Source organism: Colias eurytheme, chromosome 13, assembly GCF_061535395.1.
Source record: "Colias eurytheme isolate Ceu_HAF_F1 chromosome 13, ilColEury1 Martin Lab GWU primary, whole genome shotgun sequence".
Lineage (NCBI taxonomy): Eukaryota > Metazoa > Arthropoda > Insecta > Lepidoptera > Pieridae > Colias > Colias eurytheme.
In genome coordinates, this window is record NC_142992.1 from 4736008 (window position 1) to 4742190 (window position 6183).

Here is a 6183-nt window from a genome sequence, read left to right on the forward strand (position 1 = left end):
GGGCTACACTCAAAAAGTACTGCATGGATTTACTTCAAATTTTGCATGAATACTAACTACTAACATACTAACAGGTCGGATCAACATATTATAGGCTATCAAAACGCTAAGACCAATAAGAGCGGAGCAATGCGGGTAAAACCGCGGGGCGCAGCTAGTATATAGTAAACATGGAACAATCTAATATAGTCTACAAGTAATTACAAATAGAGGATCGTACAAACCATTCTAAGGATATATTATAGGCCATAAAGGCTACATTGGCAAGGAAATTAAAGGATAATGGAAAACATTAAACACAATACCTGCAATTGAATGTGTTCGATCGAAATAACCTCTCCCGATCCCCTTTTAACCTAAAGCCCAGGTTTAACGGTATAGAATAATAAATAAATTGTCTCTAGAAAAGAATCAACCAATTTTTAGAACAAAATATTTTACAAATAAATCAACTTTCATGTAGTGCATAAAAAGTCGAATATTTCGGCGTGAAGTGAAATTCACTTTTATATTTACGAAAGGATATTTTCGAGAACATAAAACTGGGAATATGTGAGCAAAAATTTGAACTTTATGATGTAAATATCGAGATACAATGTACGTATTTCATATTGAAACAAGTCAGAAATTTTCCAGAATAAAACTAGCTTACTAAGCTAGTAGCTGTTAGTAAGCTACTTTTATTAAAATTATTTATTCTGCAAATAATACTTTTTATTTAACAGAGTAAATGTCAGACAATTTTATTACGGTGGTGTGCGATAAATATTACATTATATAAACTAAATAAAAATGTAAAAATGTATGTACATGCATACACAAAAAGGAATTGTTTGGTAATAAAACATTATTATTATCATATCATAAACAGAATCATATCGTATCATATTATCATAAACTGAAATTTTGAATTATTTTTTTAATAATTTTATTTGATAGTCAATATATTAACAATCTTTGTAAAATAAAAATACTCCTAGAGTTATAACTCCATTAGTAGGTACATAGAACATCAATCCCAAAAAACATTCTTAAAAATTCAGCACTCGATAATTCTCCAATCTTTATTACATTACCCCACTCGTTATCACACACAATAAATATCTAAAAATATTTTTATGGTAATACTTAAGGATCGTTACCAAAAGGACACATAAAGCAGTTATAGTACATTTTACTGGAGGCAATTAACCGCTTTCTGGACCTAGCACTTTGGTTCTGCCTTTATTACTCTGTACTACTTGAGATTTTATTAAACTCGGATTGTGCAAGGAGTACAGTATTAAGTCAGGTGTGATTTAGGAAATACAACTGACCTAGAATTAAGTAGGTAATGTTAGTATTTGATATAATAATAAATTGATTACTTAACTGTGTCGTGAGGTTTCGAAGTATAGTTTAGTAGTATAAGTATTAAGTATTTCCAGAGCTGATGTCTTATTATGATGTATACGCTATATACCAGTAAAGTCTTATCAAAAATAGTCCAGTAGCTTTTACGCGAAAGAGTAACAAACATCCATACATCCATAGTTACAATCTTTCGCGTTTTATTTTATATAATATTGAGATATCACTTATGAAATGAGGATACAAAGATAAAGAAATAACATTTTTATTTTTCCAAAATCATACTTGTAAAATGTTAAAAGTAACTAACTTTCATCTGTAATGAAATTATATATTTTATGCCTTTACTTAAACAATCTTTTATACAAACAACAAATACATAATAAAAACTCAAAATATACGCTCTCATAAAACGGTGTAAAGTATGAGTACGAATAATAATGACGTACTTTCTCACCTACGTCGTAATTTATTATAGGAATTCATCTCGTAGCGTCGTAGCTTAATGCAGTCTACGTTGCTACGAATTATGCTACGACATGTTATGTTAGGGCGGGGGCACACGATGCGTTGCGGCGGCGGTGCGGCGCCGGAGCGGTGTCGCTGCGTCGTCTTACATAGAAATATCTGTGGCATGTCACACGATGCGTTCCGGCGCCGCACCGGACTTGTAACCACCAAGACGAGGCGGGGAGGGGTGAATGCGGTGCGACGTCGGAGCGGCACCGCTCAGTTGTTTTGCGTCACAAGGAAGGACACGCTGTGCAACGCTGCTACGACGCCGCTGCGACATAAAAACGTTACGGCGCCGCAACGCTCGTGTGCCCACTGACACGGTGAAATCTTTGCGGTGCGGCGCCGCAACGCATCGTGTGCCCCCGCTCTTACGACGCTATACTGCCAAGGTGAATACAATATTTTGTGATTTATATCATAGCGTTAATATTTGATGTTTTACTTTTTGATGTTACATAATTGCTAAATAAATGTTATAGGTATACAGAAAGTCTTCTTAACCATGATAATATGCTTACCAACGTAATGAATTAATTGTTATTTATCTTAATTTTTTTTGATAATGTATTTGTTGAAATAAATTGCTAGATTATTTTCAGTGAAACAGCTTTCTACGGTATAATCACTCAGATTATTATCTGATTTGTTATAGACACATATTATTTCGAGTGACTATTGCCGTATTAAATGCAGAAGCATAGTTCTTTCAAATCAATCACTTATAAAATAGTACAACAACTAATATAAAGCATTCTCAGCACATCAGTTTACTATATAGTCCGTTTTCTTATGGGCATGCTTGTATGGAAAGGTATACATTTTTGAGTAAAGCAATGCCATTTGGTACGAATGTTGTACTCGTCCACCTAAGCCCAAATCGCCCGGTAGCCAGTCATTACTCCCCGGCAGGAGGGAGGGAGGGGGGGTTAAAGAACAGAGCGCCCGACGCTCAGAAAAAAAATTCTAGCGGATTAATTTGGACCTTTGAGTCGAGTTTGGTGTCGTTATCAGGTAACTAGATGATGCCCGATTCATTCCCCATACCAGGTTTTTAGGGTTCCATAGCAAAATATGTCACAATCCTTAAAATAATAAACTTTTAGTAGTGAAAAAATCCAAACAAACCTGAAACCTGTATAGTTTTATATTTTTGTATCAAACTTGGTTTATAAAAAAATACTGTCTGAAAGGCAATTTAATGCAGATTATAAAAATATGAACATGTAACATATATTTTACCATTTTAAATGTAAAAAAAATTATACAATGTACAGAAACGTTCGACAGCGCAGCGTAGGGGACGGCTAATAGACCCGAAAAACAAGCAATACTAACAAAAAAAAAAAACAGCCAAGTGCGATTCTGACTCACTCATCGAGTGTTTCGTACTTATTTTTCCCATACCATGTTAATTGGTCTGGTAGGACCTGGATATCTGATACTCACAAACTTTCGTCTTTATAATATTAGTGTGAATTTTAATCATCTTTAAATTATAAATGAAGATAGGTAACATTGTTAAAAATAAAGATATATAATAATAGGACGTTATAGTAGTAATAATAATGACAACCACCTCCACAGTTGCATAATTCGGTACATTTGAGCTGGCGTTTAAAACACTCAATCGCGTTCAATCTGGAACTGCAAGATTTCACGCACCGATATCTTCTCTTTTCTTTTTATTTCAGATGGGGAAGGAGTATTCATGCCCTTAAGGTGTGTTGATTAAGGGCAGCTTCTGTAGGAGAAATTTTCTATTTGCATTTTATGTTTAAAAATGTTTGCGACCCTCATTTACTGTCACAGCGAGGTATGATCTGAAAAACAAACATGTAGGTACTTATAATACTTATAAAAATATAAGTTCTGGATATTATATAAGTATTTTTAAAATATCGTGACCGTCCTTACCTATAATCACAAACTTTTCAATTTCACTGTCTGCATATTTCGTCTGACATTCGTATATGCCTTCCATGCCTCAAATGCATGTATATCCATAGTTATTTTAGACCTTCTAGCTTTGGAACACATGATATTATGTATTAGCTATATATGTCGACTGTTCTTAACAATATTTTGGCTACTATTACTATATCGAGTGTTCCAAAGCTAAGGTCTAAAATAACTATGGGTACACATCGGCACAGGACGAAATCATCAATACCTGGCATGTAATAATGCTAGCTTCATGTTTAAATATTGGACTTATTAGTAGTTACATATTACTATGTAAAATTAAACTGTGCTTTAATATTGACACGATTTTAAAATAGCAAATAAGGAGTTTCTTTTTTCCGGTTCTTCTCCATACATACTGCTTTCCTAATCGGTGATAAATGTTAAAAAAATGTTATGACGATTCAAAATTGCTTTTATAAGAAGTCTAATTAAATAAATAAATGTTAGAGTTTCAGTTTAGTACCCAAATTAATTTCTTGACAAATAATACTCAAGAAATGGTTTTCTTGTATCAGGTCCACAAAGAACACACGTTTTGCCCTTATTCCATTCTTTTACCAGATGTTACACAAACTCATATTTAATCTATTTAATGCAAGACGCAAATAAACTGCATTTGAGGCATGGAAGGCATATCCTAAAGTGGCAAATATGCAGACAGTGAAATTGAAAAGTTTGTGATTACAATGCATGATAGGTAAGGACGGTCACGATATTATAAAGATACTCTTAACCAGAACTTATATTTTTATAAGTATTATAAGTACATGTTTGTTTTTCAGATCAGTAAATGAGGGTCGCAAACAATTTTAAACATAAAAGGCCATGCAAATAGAAAATTTGCCTCCCACAGAAGCTGCCCTTAAACAACACACCTTAAGGGCAGCTTTTCAGGCTGTGTATATTTGGGGACCTACAAAAAAATCTGAATATTCCTTCCCCATCTGAAATAAAAGGAAAAGAAAAGCTTTGAATTAATAAGATATAGGTGCGTGAAATCTTGCAGTTCCAGATTGAAGTGTTTTAAACGCCAGCTCTAATATAGGTACCTAATTATGTAATTGTGGAGGTAGTTGTCATTATTATTAATACTATAACGTTCTATTATTATATATCTTTATTTTTAACAATGTTACCTGACTTCATTTATAATTTAAAGATGATTAAAAATCACACTAATATTATAAAGATGAAAGTTTGTGAATATCAGATGTCCAGGTCCTACCAGACCAGTTAAGATGGTATGGGACAAATAAATACGAAACACTCGATGAGTGAGTCAGACTCGCACTTGGCTGTTTGTATTTTGTTAGTATTGCTAGTTTTTCGGGTCTATTAGCCGTCCCCTACGCTGCGCTGTCGAACGTTTCTGTACTTTGTATAATTTTTTTTTCATTTAAAATGGTAAAATATATGTTACATGTTCATGTTTTTATAATCTGCATTAAATGGTCTTTCAGACAGTATTTTTTTATAAACCAAGTTTGATACAAAAATATAAAACTATACAGGTTTGTTTGGATTTTTTCACTACTAAAAGTTTATTATTTTAAGGATTGTGACATATTTTGCTATGGAACCCTAAAAACCTGGTATGGGGAATGAATCGGGCATCATCTAGTTACCTGATAACGACACCAAACTCGACTCAAAGGTCCAAATTAATCCGCAAGAATTTTTTTTCTGAGCGTCGGGCGCTCTGTTCTTTAACCCCCCCTCCCTCCCTCCTGCCGGGGAGTAATGACTGGCTACCGGGCGATTTGGGCTTAGGTGGACGAGTACAACATTCGTACCAAATGGCATTGCTTTACTCAAAAATGTATACCTTTTCCCATAAGAAAACGGACTAATAAAATCATTTACATTATCGATTAATGTTTGTGTTCACTGTCTTAAATTATTACTTCCTTGCACGTGCTTGCTTGAATTTGCATAGCTAATACAAGAAAATGCTTTGCGCTAAACACTCCATTAAATTTATGAGGTTTCATTTTCTATAATCAGTTTATTGCCTTCAATTTATTAGTTCTAATACGGGATTTTATAAGTAGTAATATAATATGATGAAACGGTGGTTAAGTGTGAATATGTATTTATTTATAAGATCTATACATATAATAAAATCGTAGGAAAGTCAAAACTGTACATTGAATATTTTTTTAAAAGAATACATATTCCATGATCTATAATCGATATAGAAGCCAAAAATATAGTTTTTAGAATTTTTGTCTGTTTGTCTGTTTGTCTGTTTGTCTGTTTGTCTGTTTGTCTGTATGTTTGTCCGAGCTAATCTCGAAAAGTACTGCATAGATTGACTTCAAATTTTGCATGAATATTACTAACAGGTCGAGT